At 39.3% G+C, this 18,773-nt stretch overlaps 1 non-coding gene across 1 annotated transcript; it reads left to right on the top strand.

Moving 5' to 3' along the window:
* Positions 1-16,782: 16,782 nt before the first annotated feature.
* Positions 16,783-16,917, top strand: LOC117071965. Its single transcript, XR_004432672.1, has one exon. It is a non-coding gene; the product is annotated as a U4 spliceosomal RNA (small nuclear RNA).
* Positions 16,918-18,773: the final 1,856 nt, after the last annotated feature.

Raw genomic sequence — 18,773 nt, 5'->3', positions numbered from 1 at the left:
TAAGATGAAATTCATACTGGAGTAAGGTGGGCCCCAATTCAATGTGACAAAGGGGTAATTGGGATACAGACACCCACACAAGGCAAACTCTATGTAAAGATGAAGGCAGAGATTTGCAAATCAAGGACTGCCAAGGACTGGCACAACCACCAGAAGCTAGGAGAAGGGAATAAAATTGATTCTGCCCCACAACCGTCGGAAGGAACTAACACTGCCAACACTTTCTATTGTTGAAATTTCTATTGTTGAAGCCACTCAGTTTGTGGTACTTAATTACAGTAGCCCTAGAAATCAAATACACACCTCTATTCTATAGTTTGCTGTGACATCCCCATACACAACCTCCAGAATTAATCAGTGTTCATTTAAGTCCCTAGTACATTTTATTTTTTTGAGATGGTGTCTCGGTCTGTTACCCAGGCTGGAGTGCAGTAGCTCTATCTCGGCTCACTGCAACCTTCACCTACTGGATTCAAGTGATTCCCCTCTCTCAGTCTCCCAAATAGCTGGGATTACAGGCATCCACCACCAGGGCCAGCTAATTTTTTGTATTTTTTAGTAGAGAAGGGTATTACCATGTTGGCCAGGCTGATCTTGAACCCCTGACCTCAGGTTATCCACCCACCTTGGCCTCCCAAAGTGCTGGGATTACAGGCATGAGCCACTGCACCCAGCCAGTCCCTGATACATTTTATACAATCATACATACCTTTATGGCAGCACTTACAGGATTTTAGGAAATTGTTTCTGCTTCCAGGATGTGTGTTCTCAAGAGCATGTGTTTGCCACTTACTCTTTTAGAATCTATAGTTCTCCTTCTTTACTTAGCCACTACCTTAGTCTGGAGTCTCAAGAAAACAGAGCCTGAGGCAATGATTAAGACACTGATGTTTTAATTGGGAAGGGCAAGCCCAGGGCAGTGAGGTTAAGGAAAAGGAAGTGAGGGGAGGAAAACTGTGAAGCGATGCGAAGTGACATAAAGTGACGTTACTCCCTGGCTACCATCTTATCCGAAGCCAGAAAAGACAGAGCAGGTCACCAGGCAGGCACATCCACTTGGCACACAGGATGTCCCTCAATGTGCTGCAAGGACAAATCATGCCATGGAGTAATCCATGGGAAGGAGGAAGAGAATTTATTCATCCAGCTTCCTCTTGTTCCCTCTTTCCCATTGGTTAAAGTTCATCTCTCTAAGAGTTGGAATTAATACCCACACTTCCAGGTTTCATCGTTCAGCTTCTTCTGTGGTTTCTTGACCACTGGATCCCTGAACCCCAATTCTTACAGGGCAACATGCAGAGGGCCAGGTGATACCTACACACACAGTGAGTTGCATTACAGGACAGGAATTCCAACCAAGCTTAGGGAACCTAAGTGTTTTATAATGGGCAGTAAACCTGTCTGACCTTTGCCCTGAAGGAGATGTCATCATTATTATAGGGACAACAAACAAATCTGTCCCTGTTTGAGAGGAGGATCATACCATCTTTATCTTCCATCACTGTTCACTACACAAATATCCTTGAAAGACAGTCTGGAACCAAGGCAGCAAGTGCCTATGCTTGCAAGATATGAGAATGGTGAGAGACCTACAGAACACTGTCCTAACACAGATCCAACACACTGCAACCAAGTGTTTATTTCCTGACTGGAAATCCTACTAAGTTATGATGAATACGTAAAATTTATTTTTGCAGCAACTGAGAATATTGACTTAGGCAGGTAATGCAACATAGTAGATAGCCATAGTACAGCTAACTACCAGTAAGAAATCTATCTTAACGTCAATCTAATAAAGGAAAACATGAGAAATCTTTCTCAATAAATTAACATAACACCTTCAGGGATATAAATGATTCTACTCAAACAGTTATGCAATATTTGAGGATGTAGTAACTGTAGATGCTTGCAAAGATACTAAAAGACATTATTATGTATTATAATGGTGATTATTCTGTAATTACTGCTGACTTGTTTCAAGTTCCTTCATGTTTCTAATTCCTTCAAGTACATTGCCAACAATTCTACTACTTGAAAGCATGTCACAGAAAGTAAAAGGTAAAGAATCACCACCATAATCATTTTAAAACATAAATTGAGTGCCCACGTGTGAACCATTGGGCTTGATATTATGGGGGAATAATAAAAAAATGAATGCATAGTCTGTGTTTTGAGAAATTTATGTTCCAAAGATGAAAATGAGATAAAGACATACATATCTTTAAAAACAACTGAAAAAATATATAAACAAATGAAATATATATAACTACATATACATATTTTAATTTAAGTAAACACCATATTTTAAAAATTACAAAAGAATTATAAACATGTTCTTATTAAAAGATACATTTCTGAATTCTACTCATCATTAAAACTTACTACTGTTTTAAAAAAAATGGATGTAGGAAAGATAGCAAATAAAAGTAGATTTACCATAGGTTGTGAAAAAAGAAAGAAACTTAATTGCAAAATATGTATGGAGAGATAAAAAGCTAATTTTGATGTAGGAGGAGATTTCCTGGAGAGGCAAATACAATTTAATTCTAGATAGTACCTTTCTAGAAAGAGGAGATATGATAATTGGTGATAAAAGAAGATGAAGTCAGGATGCATAAAAGACAAGGATAGTAGGCTGGGCATGGTGGCGCACACTTGTAATCTCAGCACTTTGGGAGGCTGAGGTGGGCAGGTCACACAGTCAAGAGATCTACTCCATCCTGGCCAACACGGTGAAACCCTATCTCTACTAAAAATACAAAAATTAGCTGGGCATGGTGGCGCATGCCTGTAGTCCCAGATACTTGGGAGGCTGAGACAGGAGAATTGCTTGAACCTAGGAGGCAGAGGTTGCAGTGAGCCAATATTGCACTACTGCAACTCCAGCCTGGTGACAGAGTAAGACTCTGTCTCAAAAAAAAAAAAAAAAAAGACAATGATAGTAGTGAAATGTCACATATATTTTAAAGTCACAGACTTTACTGGGAAATAAAACTATTGTTTTATTAGTCAATAATTGAAACATCATCTCTAAACAATATCTTTACATTTTGCAATATTTGTTTTTATTTTATTCTGTGTACCCCTATAAGCATTCAATAATACTTGATTTACATATTTTGCCACCATTTAAAAGTAAATATACTTGTAATAAATGTTTCTGAATATAGGCTTGTTCATAATTTAATCTGCAATATAATACAGTGTAATTGGATGGGACCAGATAAATTCATTTAAAATTTCTTCTAAATTATAACTTACAGTATTACAAGTATGGGTTGGTCACCTGCCAATAAAATATTGGAATATCACTGAGCAGTTCAAATGTTACTCCTTTATTTGTGATTCATTCTAGTATACCCTAGTTTATCTTCAAAAATTTTTTCTTTAAAAATATGACAAAACTTACCTCATTCAAAGGCACTCATATATAAAATACAAACACTGGGAGATCTGAATTATATGTTGCTTAAATATTACTTTTTTCAAATCTAATTGCAATTACATCCCTTTCCCCATCAACCTCAATTTGAAATTCTCCAATGCCTTCCCACTATTTAAGATGAAGACAAAAATTCTTAACAAGACCAAAATGTCCATGATGGTCTTGCTCCTGTCTCTTTACCCTCATTTTACACCCTCTTTGTACCCACTGGGCCTTCTTATCCTAGGACTTCTTACTTTCTTTCAGTTCCTAGTACTTGCCATATTACCCTGCCATAGAGACTTTATTTTTTTTTTTCGACAGGGTCTTGCTCTGTCACCCAGACAGTGGCACTATAGTAACTTACTGCAGCCTGAAACTCCTGGGCTCAAGCGCTCCTCCTGCCTTGGCTTCACAAAGTGTTGAGATTACAGGCGTGAGCCATAGTGGCCAGCCCGACCGGAACTTTTTACATACTGATCCTCAGCTGCTGGAAATGCTCCCCTCATTCAGGACACTTCAACTAGTTGACTTGTACCAGCCTACATACCTGAGTCAATTATCACTGGACAGCAAAGTCTTCCCTGACCTTCCTGAAGAGGTCACATTCCCCTCTCACAATCTCATTACAACAGGTTCCTCTTGCTGAATATTGATCAAAGCTGTAGCTTTATATTTGCTTGTATAATTCTTTAATGTCAGTGTTGCCCACCAGCTGTAAGCTCCTCGAGGGCTTTCATCAGAAAGATTGGGGTCAGAGCAGGAAAATGGAGAGAGCCCCGCTTAGTGGAACAAGCACACATGCCTGATTGGCAATCAGCTGTTACTGGGGGACAGACGCTAATCTCCACCTACTTTCTTGGACTCTTCTCATAAAGCCTGCCCCAGGCAAATATCCCCTGCTTGTAGGGAAGGGGTAGAATCAAAACCAGTTGGTGCCTAGAGAGGGGAAAATATCCTCTGGGACTCAGGAATCTGCACCAATACAAAGCAGAGGTCTGTTTATTGCTAGGATGGAAGCAGAAAAACTCTCCCAAACAAGATCAAACAGAGTTACAAGGTAGCATTTGACTATCATGGGGAGATGGCAGGAACACCAAGAAAGCCCTGTCCCCAGGCCCAGGTTCCCAGTTCTGCCTAAGCCTGAGAGGCTGTACCAAAAGAACCAAGAACACCCTCCTGCCCCCACCACAATCTTAGCATGAGTAACAAGAACCAAGAGTCTGCTCTTGGGGAAGGGCAGGAATATAGAGAAAACCTCTCCCTCCCTACTGTGGCACAGTCCCTGCAGAGACTAATGAAAGTGGAGGGTAGAGCAGAAGTACTGGGAATAATCCTGCAGCACCCCAGACATGATACATGCACAAAGTAACAAAAGCTCAATTTTGGAGAATATGAAGCTTGTGGTGCACTGAAGGTAACAATAGCAACGATAAAGCCCAAAGCTAGTTCAACTCCTGACCAGATTAACTGCAGCTCCCATAATAACAGCTTGAAAGGGAAGAGGCATACCCATTTCCAGGTGTAAACAGCGCTACGCTCCTCATCCTCTGCTATTCTTCTACCTACAGTGTTCTGGTATATGCTAAAAAATTATAAGACATACAGAAAGCAAGGCAGGGGTGGGGGGGATATTGTGAAGAGATAAAGCAATCAATAGAACCAGGTTCAGAGATGACTAGTTGTTGGAATCATCAAATAGGGACTGTGATGATTAATTTTATATGTCAACTTGGCTGGGCTAAGGGATGCCCAGATAACTGTAAAACACTATTTTTTGTTTTGGTAAACACTAGTGTAAAACATTTTGTAAAACACTAGTGTAAAACACTATTTTTGCTCCACAGTTATCTGGGCATCCCATAGTTTAGTCAAGTTGACATATGAAATTAATCATCACAGTCCCTATTGATTATTCCAACAACTTCTGTCTGTAAGGGTGTTTCCAGAAGAGATAAGCATTTGAATTGGTACACTAAATAAAGAATATTGCTTTTGTTGTAGAAAACAACCAGATTCTTGTCACATAACATGAAAATTTAGGCCTACAGACACACTGTAGGTTGAGTAGGGCAGGGTTTATTGGGTGAAAAGAAAAAAGGAAAGAGGAACCCTCAGCAAATCAAGAGAAAGTCCTGCTAGCAGATCTCCTGTCTCACAGATTGAATCCCAGGTCATTACCCAGGAACTGAAGAGGCCAGGCTCCTCCCCTCTGCAAATGGCACAAAATTCCTGAGGCTCCACCCTGCCCTCTCATTGTGCAGATGGGCATTATTCAGAGAGAATCAACTGGGAAAGGACAGGCTTCATCTGGGACCAGCAGTCTGGGTTTTTCAGCCTTCAGGCTGCTTTAGGCTTGAAGGCAGGATTTCACCAGGGACCCTTGGCTGTCTCCTGTCTCTATCACTTTCACCAATAAAGAAGGGCAGCATCCAATCTGTTAAGGGACTGAATAGAACAAAAAGGCAAAGGAAGGGAAAATCTGCTTTCTACTTGAGCTGAAACACCTATTTTCTTCTGCACTTAGACATGGATGCTACTGGTTTGGGGCCTTTGGACTCAGACTGGGACTTATATCATCAGCTCCCCTGGATCTCAGGCCTTTAGGTCTGGGCTGGAGCTGCACTGCTTTCCTGGGCCTCCAGCTTGCAGATGGCAGATCATGGGACTTCTCGGCCTCCACAATCACATGGGTCAATCCCTCATAATAAATCTCTTAATATACACCTACATACATGCTATTGGTTCGGAGTCTCTGAAGAGTTCTGACTATTACAGAGACTTTAAAATTACTATGACTAGTATGTTAAAGAATCTTGGGCAAAAGGTGGACAATATGCATGAGCAATAGGAATTTTCAGCAGAGATAGAAACTATAAAAAATAATCAAATGGGAACTCTAAAAATATAAGATATAATATCAGAGATAAAGAATTCCTTCAACAGATTCATCAATCTACTGACTGACACTGCTGTGGAAAGAATTAGTGATTTTTAAATTAGAGCATTGGAAATTGTCCAAATCAAGAGATACAGTGGAAAAAAGAAAACAGCACTCAAGAGCTGCGACATCAGATAATCTAGCACACATGTAATTGGAGTCCTACAAGGGAAAAAGAGAGTGAACAGGCATAAAAACTTATTTGAGGATATAATAGCTGATAATTTTCTAAAATTAATTAAAGGTAACAACCACAGATCCAAGAAGGTTAGAAAATCTCAAGAAGGATATATATAAAACATACACACAAGCAATCCTGGACATATCATGGTTAAACAACTGAAAACCAAAGATTAAAATTTTGAAGAAAAAGATTACATTCAGAGGAACCAAGATCTGAAAGATCCTTAAAGAATAATTTCAGAAAGGTCACATATCCACAGTCAATATATAAAAAGCTAATGAAATTTATTAATGGTGTTATAATTCAAAAACAGTTGCTTAAACATCTTTGATTAGCAACAGCATCAAGAGCAATATGCAAGCAAATAGTCAACTCCACAGAGGCATCATTCCTCTGAAGGTTCTGTAAAAGTTTTGGTCACTCTAATTTGGCTGATAATAACAAGTGAGTTAGGGCAGTGTTTCTCGATCTGTCCTCTAGATTATGAGAAGCCTGTGAAATAATTTTTCAAATGTAAAAAGACAACTGTATGCTCTTCAGCACAAGCTAAAAGATTGTTTTGGGCTGGATCGTACTATAGACACAGTGGTTAGTTTATTGTGACAAGAAGTTTCTCTTCTAACTTTTTAACTTAGAAACAATTTCAGGCTGAAATAAATGATAAAGAGAATCCCTGTATACTTTAATTTTAATCCATATTTCTTGACTCCTTGAAATTAACATTTATTGCATTTCCTTTACCATTCTTCCTCTCCCTCTCCTTCCCACCCCTTCCATATGCACACACACACACACACACAAACTCATTTATAAGTTGTAGACATAATGCTCCTTGTTTCTATATTTGTATTGGTAAATATCTGTATATATGTGTGTATATTGTGTATATGTATATGTATATTGTGTGTGTTCTTGAAATGAAAGTTTTTTCTAGGGTTTTATGAGAAAGTATAGATATTGTGTTCAATTAAATAATCTATTACTATCAAGTGTTAACATTTATCAAAATGCTAATAGTATTTGGATCTTTAAACTGAAAGTGATTAGTAACTTGTATTGACTATAATATTATTGGAAAGAAAGCCATTTATTCAACAAATGTCTTTCGTGCACACATTATGTGCCAAGTACTATTGTAGGCACTAAAGATACAGCAAAGACCCTACTCTTGATGCTTATGTTGTGGGGAAAAGGAAGTTGAGGGCAGAAATCGATAATAATATATACAGTTGTCCCTTGGTTTCCATAGATAATTGGTTCCAGGACCCCGCAAAGATACCCAAATCCATGGATGCTGAAGCTCCTTATATAAAATGGCATACTATTTGCACATAACCAACACACATCCTCCCGTATAATTTAAATCACCTCTAGATTACTTATAACAAATACAATGTAAATGTTAGGTAAATAGTTTTTATACTCTATTTAAAGAATAATGATTAGGAAAAAGTCTGTACATGTTCAGTACAGATGTAACCATCCTTTTTCCCCCAATATTTCCTTCCTTCCTTCCTCCCTCCATCCCTCCCTCCCTCTTCCTTCCTTTCTCTTTTCTTTTCTTTCTTTTTTCTTTTCTTTTTTTTTGAGATGGAGTCTCACCCCGTCACCCAGGCTGGAGAGCAAGGGCGGGATCTCGGCCTCACTGCAACCTCTGCCACCCGGATTCAAGTGATTCACCTGCCTCAGCCTCCTGAGGCAGAGCTGGGATTACAGGCGCCTGACATTACACCTGACTAATTTTTTGTATTTTTAGTAGAGATGGGGTTTCACCATGTTGGCCAGGATGGTCTTGATCTCCTGACCTTGTGATCCTCCCGCCTTGGCCTCCCAAAGTGCTGGGATTACAGGTGTGAGTCACTGCATCTTTCTTTTCTTTTCTTTTCTCTTCTTTTTCTTTTCTCTTCTCTGTTTTCTTTTTTTTTCTTTTTCTCCTTCCTTCCTTCCTTCCTTCCTTCCTTCCTTCCTTCCTTCCTCCCTCCCTCCCTCCCTCCCTCTCTCTTTCCCTCTTTCTCTCTTTCTGGACAACATATTGCTCTGTATCTCTCCTAGCTTGGGACTACAGGTGCACACCACCATGCCTAGCTAATTTTTCTATTTTTTGTAGAAGATGGGGTTTCTCTATGTTGTCTAGGTTGGTCTCAAACTCCTGGGCTCAAGCAATTCACCTGCCTCAGCCTCCCAAAGTGCTAGGATTACAGGTATGAGCCACTGTGAATGCCCTTAAATATTTTCAATCCATGGTTGCTTGAAGCCACAGATGTGGAACTCACAGTATGGAGGGCCAACTATAAAATCATACTTCTAAAATATGTCTGGTGATATTAAAGAGAACCACAGCCTGACAGTAGTTAAAGGAGCAAAACTGATTTTCATTCAGGAGCTATTACAATCGGGCAAAAGAGACAGTATAGAATTGGGCTCAACTCCAAATACAGCAAGAGCAAGTAGAGATTTATAGCCAAGGAAACAGGTTGCAGGGGGTTGGGAGGTGAGTGGTCGGTGGACAGGAATCACTAAGAGGAGACATCAAGGGAGGAGGAATTCTTGCTGAACTGACTTAACAGGCTAGGGTGACCAGCCATCCCCTGGGGGACAGTGGGAGATGAGGAATTTGATCAGATATCAAGGGTGATCAGCTATTGAGGGTGAAAGATTCCTCTTGACTGACGTAGCATAATTCTCAGTAAAACTGGGCTCTGCAAGGATTGTACACAGAAGCCCAAGTTTGAGGCCAAATATAGAAAAGGACTCAAAGGAGCCTGATTACAGTTTGGTCAAGGAGACAGTCTTTGTCTGGGGTAGTAGGTGTTTTGATGAAAAAATGTGGAAGGAAAATGAGATGGAGATGGTTTGGAGGAAGGACCTCTTTAATGAAGTGACACACTTCAGTGGGGACCTTTGTGAAGCGGCAGAGTGAGGCACGTGCATACCTGGGGGAAGTGTGTAGCTGTCAGCGAATAGCAAATGTGAATACCTGCTAATCGCAGTCAAGGGCCAGCAACAAGGCCAGTGTCACTTAAGTGGAATGAGCAAGGCTGAGGAGGTAAGATATGGTTGGTGAAGTAGCCAGTAGCTACAAATGTAGGCCCTTTAGATAGCTTGGTAGGGAGTTTGGATGGTGGTGGTAAAGCATTTGGGAACTTAATTTTTCTAAAAAAAAAAAAAAAAAAAGAGCAGTACTGTAGCCAAATCAAAGAAATTTTCTGACTCATTGTCCTCCTCTTACATATGTATATAAGTGTCTTTGTGGCAGATCAGAGTAGAAGGCAGGGAGGTAAGAATATAATGTACATTGCATTTTTTTTTTTTCTTTTCTTTTCTTTTCTTTTTTTTTAGATAGTGTCTCACTCTGTTGCCCAGGCTGGAGTGCAGTGGTGTAATCTTGGCTCATTGCAAACTCTGCCTCCCGGGTTCAAGCGATTCTCCTGCCTTAGCCTCCCAAATAGCTGGGATTACAGGCACGCACCACCAAACCTGGCTAATTTTTGTATTTTTAGTAGATACAGGGTTTCACCATATTGGCCAGGCTGGTTTCAGACTCCTGACCTCAAGTGATCCACCTGACTCGGCCTCCCAAAGTGCTAGGATTACAGATGTGAGCCACCGCACCCGGCCTCTATATTGCATCTTTTCATAAGAAGTTTTATATTTTAAAATACTTATATCAGGATTCCCAATAAAAGTTAAAGATTGGCTGGGCGTGGTGGCTCACACTTATAATCCCAGCACATTAGGAGGCCGAGGTGGGAGAACTGCTTGAGCCCAGGAATTCAAGACCAGCCTAGGCACCAGAGTAAGACCCTATCTATAAAAAAAAAAGAGAGAAAATTAGCTGGGCGTGGTGGTGCATGCATGCATCCCCAGCTACTCAAGGCAAGGGGATTAATTGAGCCTGGGAGGTAGAGGCCACAGTGAGCCATAATCTCGCCACTGTACTCTAGCCTAGGTGACAGAGTAAGACCCTGTCTAAAAAAGCAAAATAAAAAATAAAAATAAAAGTTAAAGGTCTTTAACTGTTTTACATATAAATGCTACATGGGAGGTAGATTTTATTTTGATTAAAATGTCATTGTTTCAGCTAAAAAAAAAGTCTAGGTCTACTTTTCTTTTTAAAAAGTATTTAAAAGAATCAGCCATGGCTCTTTGCCACTGAATAAGAATAAGGCACTCTTTCATATCATGTTCAATCACATCAGGATAAAATGGCACCCGAGGTGGCTGTCACATAAATAGAATTTATACCAACAGAGTTCTCAGCCTACTTCAATTGTTGAAAATTAATTTATTTTCAGACTTCAGAACCTGATTTTCAGAGTACAAGAAGCTTGATAGAAAAAGCGATTCAGTGTAATCAGCTCTCTTTATATGCTTAGTTTAAAACTCTTTAGCCTGTCTTATATGATATGAATCAGAGGGAATTGATAAATATTCCTAAAAACACCTGGATACATCTCCTTAGTGAATGTGAAATTGCCTGTGAAATTCTGACTGTGAAGTTTTCTGTGAAACAAGAAAATTAGAATCAAAGGAGATGTTTAATAATTTCATTTTCACTTTCTTAAGACCTTTGCCAAAATAACAGGTAACGACGTCACTGGAAAGCTCTAGCAGAAAACAGATCTTGGCAATTGGTCAGTAATTTGAGATTAATGTAATGCAAATTATGAACAAAAATTGAGAAGCATTTTATTTATTTTCAGGGAGGTTGCTAGTTTTATAGCGCTTTTTTGATTTGGAGGTTACTATAGTAGTAGCAGAATATTATTAAGTATATATTTCTCACCAGATAAAGAAAAGTTTTTGTCCAAGTATTTGAAATGCCAGTAATATTGGATTGTGACTACTTTATGGCATAAAATAGTTTTTCTATGAATAAAGGCTCACATAGGCGTAAGACTTGAAAAAAATGTGAAGATTTGAAAACAAAGCTACAGAAATTAAAACTGTGTTGTACAGTCATAAATATTAACCTTCATATCAATGGCACTGAAGAGACAAGGCAGAAATAGGATTCAGTATATACTAGAATTAGTAGAGGATGAAGGTAGTATGCTAAATTACTGAATCAAAGTGTCCAATAAATTATAGAATACAAAATAAATATTTTTAAAAACAAGAGATTTCCTATATATATAAAACAAAATTTTCTAGAAAGAAAACTATCTGGCTGGGCACGGTGGTTCATGCTTGTAATCCCAGCACTTTAGGAGGTCACAGTGGGTAGATCACCTGAGTGAGGAGTTCCAGACCAGCTTGGGCAACATGACAAAACCTCATCTCTACAAAACTTAGCCAGGCATGATGGCCCTGTGCCTGTAGTCCCAGCTATTTCGGAGGCTGAGGTGGGAGGATCACTTGAGCCTGGGAGGCAGAGGTTGCCGTGAGCAGAGACCGTGCCATTGCACTCGAGCCTGGGCAACAGAGTGAGACCCTGTTTAAAAAAAAAAAAAAGAATTTTCAAAAATGTTTAGGTTAACTACACTTACAAAGACTAATCTTCAAAGGCTTTGGCATTTTAATAAAAAAAATGTTATACAGCACCATGTCTTTAAATGGTTAAAATTGGTTCCCTAAGCATTTGAATAGATGACAAAGTACACATTCAAACATTACATTATTCATTTAAAATACAACTCTCAATTCTGCACTTACTATAGAAGTATAGTATGTATTGAGCTTCATTCAACTATTCATTCAACAAATGTCTGTAAAATGATTATTGTCATGTGCCATGTGCTGGATGAATACATTAAAGTCTACTAAGGGAATCAGGTATTACAATGTAGCACAATAAGTTTTATTTTTTTATTTTTATTTTTATTTTTTTTTTGAGACGGAGTCTTGCTCTGTTGCCTGGGCTGGAGTGCAGCGGCGTGATCTTGGCTCACTGCAACCTCTGCCTCCAGGGTTCAAGAGATGCTCCCACCTCAGCCTCTCGAGTAGCTAGGACTACAGGCGTGTGCCACAACACCCAGCTAATTTTTATACTTTTTGTAGAGATGGAGTTTTGCCATATTGGCCAGGCTGGTTTTGAACTCCTGAGCTCAAGTGATCCGCCTGCCTCAGCCTCCCAAAGGGCTAGGATTACGCCCAAAGATGTGAGCCACTGCTCCCAGCCTAGTTGTATAATAAGAGTATTAATGATATCTTGCACACAGGCCCTTGGAGCATCTGTAAGATTCACAGTAGAGTGGGAATTTGGCCTGAATCTATCTATACCAATAAGAAAAAAAAAGGCATGTGGGGAGGAGATAAGGACACTGCAGATGTTAGACAGCATGTGGAAAGACACTATATGAAGTTCAGAAGGAGTAGGGAGAAGTCAAGTGTAGTTAGAAGTGTACAGTTGGTTGAGGGTGCAGGATTTTGACTAAGCATGAGTTCAAATTTTCGTTGTGCTACTCACTAGCTGGAGGAATTTTTGCAAGTAACTAAACCTAAGTTGCTGTCCTTTCATCTGTGAAATGGGGATAGTAACAATACCTAGATTGCAGAGTTAACAGGAAGATTTAAGAGCATGTGTGGAACCTAGTATTGTGTCTAACCTACCCAGACTAAGAGCTAAATAAATGGGCCGGACACAGTGGCTTCTTCCTGTAATCCCAGCACTTTGGGAGGCTGAGGCGGGTGGATCACCTGAGGTCAGGAGTTCAAAACCAGCCTGACCAACATGGTGAAACCTCATCTCTACTAAAAATACAAAAATTAACCAGGAGTGGTGGTGGGTGCCTGTAATCCCAGCTCTGGGAGGCTGAGACAGGAGAATAGCTTGAACCTGGGAGGCAGATGTTGCAGTGAGCTGAGATCACGCCATTGCACTCCAACCTGGGCAACAAAGCAAGACTCCGTCTCAAAATAAACAAATAAAAATGAAAATAAATAAATTAGTGGTAGATATTTTTATATTATTTATTACTACTTTATGTAATAATATCAAAAACATTTGGCTACATATTTCTGAGAATTTTTCATTCTATGGCCTTAAATTTTTTTAATTTTTAAATTTAATTTATTATTTATTTATTTATTTTTCTTTTGGAGACAGAGTCTTACTATGTTGCTGAAACTGATTCCTGGGCTCAAGCAATCCTCCCACCTCTGCCTTCCAAATAGCTGGGACTACAGGCATGCACCTGGCCATTCTATGGCTTTTTAAATGACACATGAGTGTTAATTGCCAACTTCTTTTAGATGTTCTCTAAAAGAAAATGGTATTTGTTCAGGAATAGGACATTGCAATGGGAATATGTGTGCCATAGTAAACTATATGCATGTACAGGGAGGTAAAGGAAGATAAAGGTTTTTAAAGGAAAAATAAAGAGGATTACAGAATTGTTTTGAAGTGATTCTCCTTCAAAGGATCCATAACAAGGATCTGTAACAAGGGTGGCATCAGTCAAGGTTGGCTGGCAGATGTCCTCACAGAAGCATTTTTTGCGTAAGGTTGTGATGATCTTTGTGCAATGTTGTGCTTTTTGTAGTCTTTTGTGATAGTTTTTGTTATGAAGCACTCATACATGAGAACCCTCTCTTCAGAGCCTTCCTCAGTTCTATTTGTCAGGATTTTGTTCGTTTGTAACACAAATGACACCATTTTGATTCTGATGACTTTCTTGTAATAATGAGTTCACTTTTTCATACAGAGCCCGAGTATAAAAGTATCACTTCTTCCTGAGCAAAAATATGGTAAATGAGTTACTTCAGACCACATTCACTTTAGGGAATAATTTCTACCCCAGAATCAGTGGTTTATGTAACTGCTTGTTATAGAACTTGATAGTCTTAAAAAGCTTTACAGAGAGCATCTATTACATGGTAAAATGTCCAAAATGTAGAAAATTTCTATGAATTCAAGCATATGCATGTGGCTTTGCAAGTATTTTAAAATCATTTGCATGAGTAATTGTCCCTCAAAGGAATAAGCTGCATTCGCATGTCTCTTTCTTTAGGTCTGTTTCTGTCTCAGCCTATTGCACTCAGGTTTCTGTTCCTTTTCACTCTTGACTCCCTGAAATGACTCTGACATATATTGCAAATAGATACCTAATGGATAAATTAGTGAATTTTTTTTTAAGCTTTTGGTTTCCATGAATTCTCAGAATTGGACATGGTTGAACTGCCTCTTCTTTTTGAAATTCTGTCTGTACTTTGGCTTCGTGATGCCACACCCACCTGGTTTTCCTCTTACATCTCTGGCCACTCTTTCTCGGTATGTTTTATTTTTCCTCTTCTCATTACCTGCCACTTAATGTTGGGTATCTGCAGGGTTTCTGCCTTTGGCTCTCTTCTCATTCTACAAATTCTCCATGGGATGATTTCATCCTCTTTATTGCTTTCCATGAGCAGATGTATAATAATATGAGTTTCAAATTTAATCTCCATCCCTGACCTCGCTCCATTGTTTCTGACTGGCTTCTAACTCTAGTTACTAACAGAATATCTCCATCTGGCTGTCCCAGAGACACTTAAAATCATTATATCCCAAAATGAATTTAATCTCTTTTTTTTTTCCAACCTGTTCTGTCTCCTTCACTCTCATCTTGGTGACTGGCTCCCCTATCCATACATGCACAACCCAGAGAGCTGGGAGTTATCCTGGCTTCTTTTCTTTCCTTAGCCAAATGCCCTCCCCATATTCAATCGGTGTCCAAGTCCTGTTGATTCTATTTCGTGAACATGTTTTGGCCTCTTCTGTCCATCCCCATTACTCCCAGCAACTCACATCTTGACTATTGCAATAGTATCCTAACCAGTCTCCTTGCCTTCACTTTTAGTCAATCAAGTTGTTTCGTTTCACTGGTAAAACCTCTCTGGTGGATTTTCACTGAATATGTGCTAAAACCCAAACTTCCCTGCATGGTGTTGCATATTCTTAATGATCTGGCTTCAGCGAATTTTTGAGTCTTGTTTTTTTTTCCACCCCTCCTTTTCTGTCCACAGGATTGCATGCTGTTGGGAAGCTTTTCCTCAGCGGCTGACTGCAGGGCTGTTTGTGAACCCCACATACAGGCAGAATCACTCAGTCCTGGGCCTATGTCCATAGCTGCATTGTCTCACAGGTTTCCATCATGGCTCCCATCATCCTTTATTAAACTTATTGTTTATAAGCACACTTCAGCCTATTTCTCTGGTATCTCATAGTATTTAAAATAATTTTTGGCATAAATATCAGTATCAATAGATATATATCAAGCACTTCCTTAAGGAATTCCTCAAGAAACTTCCTCCAAGAACTTCCTCAAGGAACCTGGAAAATGAGAACAACTCCCATCTCTTTGGTAATTCCTCAAACTGTTCTGTCTCTAGCATGTAATATACATTGTCTCGCTGTGGGATAATTAAGGAATCAGAGAGACCGAAGGGTTGAGGAGGAATTATGTAATTATTTAGGTGCACTGACCCCGTCAGATTAACATCCAAAGGACTGAGCCTCGAACAGAGAGTCAAGCTACCTTTGAAGCATTTTGTGGGACAGGGGAGATCTGTGCAGGGGGAAGCATATTACAGAAGCGAGAAACAAAGACAGTTATTCAATTGAGACATGCATTACATTATTTCTTACTTTTCAAGGAACAACATGTTTTACGACTTGAGATTATCTGTCTAGTGACCTTGCAGCTGCACAGCTAGAGAAACCGTCTTCACAATGCCTGGGAAAGGGAGAGATAAGGCTCACTAGCCACAGAAAAACAGACAGTTAATTTTAAAGGACTCTGGCTCTTTCTCTTCTTCAGGGGGAATTGGGTTTTCTTACATACAACTGAGTTTTTGCTTACACATTCTTTAATTTCTTTTAATTCCTATTTCAGCCTGACTGAAAATAGAGGAGCTACCTGGTTGCACACAGTACTGATTCCCACCCAATGTGTTTCTATGTTCTTTGAAAGACAATGTAATTGTGACTTAGTTGAATTAAATTGATGTGCTCTCCACAATCATCCCATAAAATATTCACCATCATTATCACTATCATTATAATCTGGCTCATAGGCCAGCTTAAGATGGTCAAGTAAGTTAGTTTGTTAAACCAATTTAAAACACACAGTCTTAGCTTTGTACAGTGGAAATATGGTAGCCAATTAAGTTTATCCTACATTATTGCTAATTGAAAGCTTTTTCCAATACTGGCTCATAGGCCAGTTTAGGATGGCCTATCATTATACTCTGGCTCATAGGCCAGATTAAGATGATTAAGTTAGTTTGTTAAATCAATTTAAAATACACAGTCTTAGCTTTGTATAGTGGAAATATGGTAGCCAGTGAGGTTTATCCTACATTATTGCTAATTGAAAACTTTTCCAATACCCTGCCATGACAACTTGCTAGATAGTCAGCATTGGCAATTTTTGACAGTCACTATGGAGACTGAATTTTTTTAGAAAAAAGCAGGAAGCAAGGGGAAAGAGATTGGGTAGGTGAACACATTTAGATCAGGCAGGTGAAAGGACCACACTACTGTGGGTCACTCAGTGTTCATATGTTCTGCCTCTCTCTCTGCCTCATCTGCCTTCTCCAAAGATGGCATGGTTACAAGAACCAGAGTGTAGGTAAGAATGTTCGAAGATGGAAGGTTCAGGGTGCCAATCTACGCTTGCTCTATCAAAAAGACTGAGGTTGCTGGGTGCTGGGGCTCACAACTGTAATTCAAACACTTTGGAAAATTGAAGCAGGCAGAGTGCTTGAGCCCAGGAGTTCAAGAACAGCCTGGGCAACATGGCGAGGTCACGTCTCTACAAAAAAATTTTAAAAAAATTAGCCGGGCATGATGGCGCATGCCTGTAGTCCCAGCTACCCAGGAGGATGAGGTGGGGGGATCACCTGAGCCCCAGAGGCTGAGGCTGCAGTGAGCAGGCAATGAGCCATGATCGTGCCACTGCACTCCAGCCTGGGTGACAGAGCAAGATCCTGTCCCCAAACAATAAAAATAATAAAAAGACAGAGGTAAGTATGTGCGGCTACACCTACAGCTCAGCGATGACCTTATGAGCAGCATTATACATTTTAAGCACAAAACAAATGGGTTAGAATGGATGATACCAATGGGTGGTCAATTTGAGGTAGACCAGACTGATTCATGCTTTATGAATATTTAAGGTTTATTTTGCTTTCTATCTCTATCTACAAGTAACACTCTTGTTTGTTTTGTCCTTTTAACATATGTTTAAGAAGTAAAGGTCTATTTATTCTATGTTTAACATGTTTCATGCATTAATGGTGTACTTATCTGTACTTAACATATGAGTTGATGTAACATATACTTACAGGTAAGTTTCGTCTATCCCATTTGTTTCTCCTATTCTTTAGGGCAGAATTGAAAATTCTTAAATAATACAGCAAATGCATGTTACATTATGAATAAAAAATCAGAGGCACAGGGCCAGTAAGTCCCTTCTACAAAGTCCCCGCCATTTTTCCAAGGGCATGAGAAAAAGTCAGGTTTCAAATATAAAACATCTGGCTCCAGAGCCCTTTTTTTTTTTTTTTTTTTAGTGACAGGATCTTGCTCTGCTGCCAGGCTGGAGTGCAATGGCATGATCATGGTTCACTGCAGCCTTGACTTCCCTGGGCTCAAGGTTCAAGTGATCCTCCTTGCCTTTGACCTCCCAAAGTACTGAGATTATAGGTCTGAGCCCCCATGCCTGGCCTAAGAGCCCACTTCTTAATCACCATCCTAAACTGATTCCTAATTTGCCTGAGAAAACACAGCTGCTAAGTCTGACCTTAAGTCCAGTGCTCTTCATGCTAATTACTCTTTGTGAATAAGTACTCTCGGGCCAGGAGATCTGTCTTACTCATCTCTGCATTTTTACCACCAAGCACAGAGCCTGGGCAAATACTTGTTGACCAAGAGAATATCTCATTTTATACCTTTTGTTTTTCTTTTGGGTTATGTTAGATGTGCGGAATAATTCCAATTTAACATTTAAGAAAATTTAACCTTTGGCATTTAAAGTTAAATTACCTTAGGTATTTGATTTAAAACTGATTAACCTAAAGAAATATCTAGTTGCTACAGAATAAAAGATAAGGATCTATGAACTGAGATCTAGCATTGATTGTGAAACTGATCCTTTTAAAGGGCTTCTCTGCTTCACTTTCTCTAGTAGGAAAATGGTCCTAGTAACTCTTATCTATTCCCTTCACCAGCAATTGTTACATTATCCATTCTTCCTATTACTAGCATATCTTTAAAAAATGGCTTCTGCTTTATCAGTTAGATA

The sequence above is a fragment of the Trachypithecus francoisi genome, unplaced genomic scaffold, assembly GCF_009764315.1.
Source record: "Trachypithecus francoisi isolate TF-2019V2 unplaced genomic scaffold, Tfra_2.0 Lachesis_group3, whole genome shotgun sequence".
In the NCBI taxonomy this organism is placed as follows: Eukaryota; Metazoa; Chordata; class Mammalia; order Primates; family Cercopithecidae; genus Trachypithecus; species Trachypithecus francoisi.
This window is presented reverse-complemented; position numbering and strand designations above follow the sequence as displayed.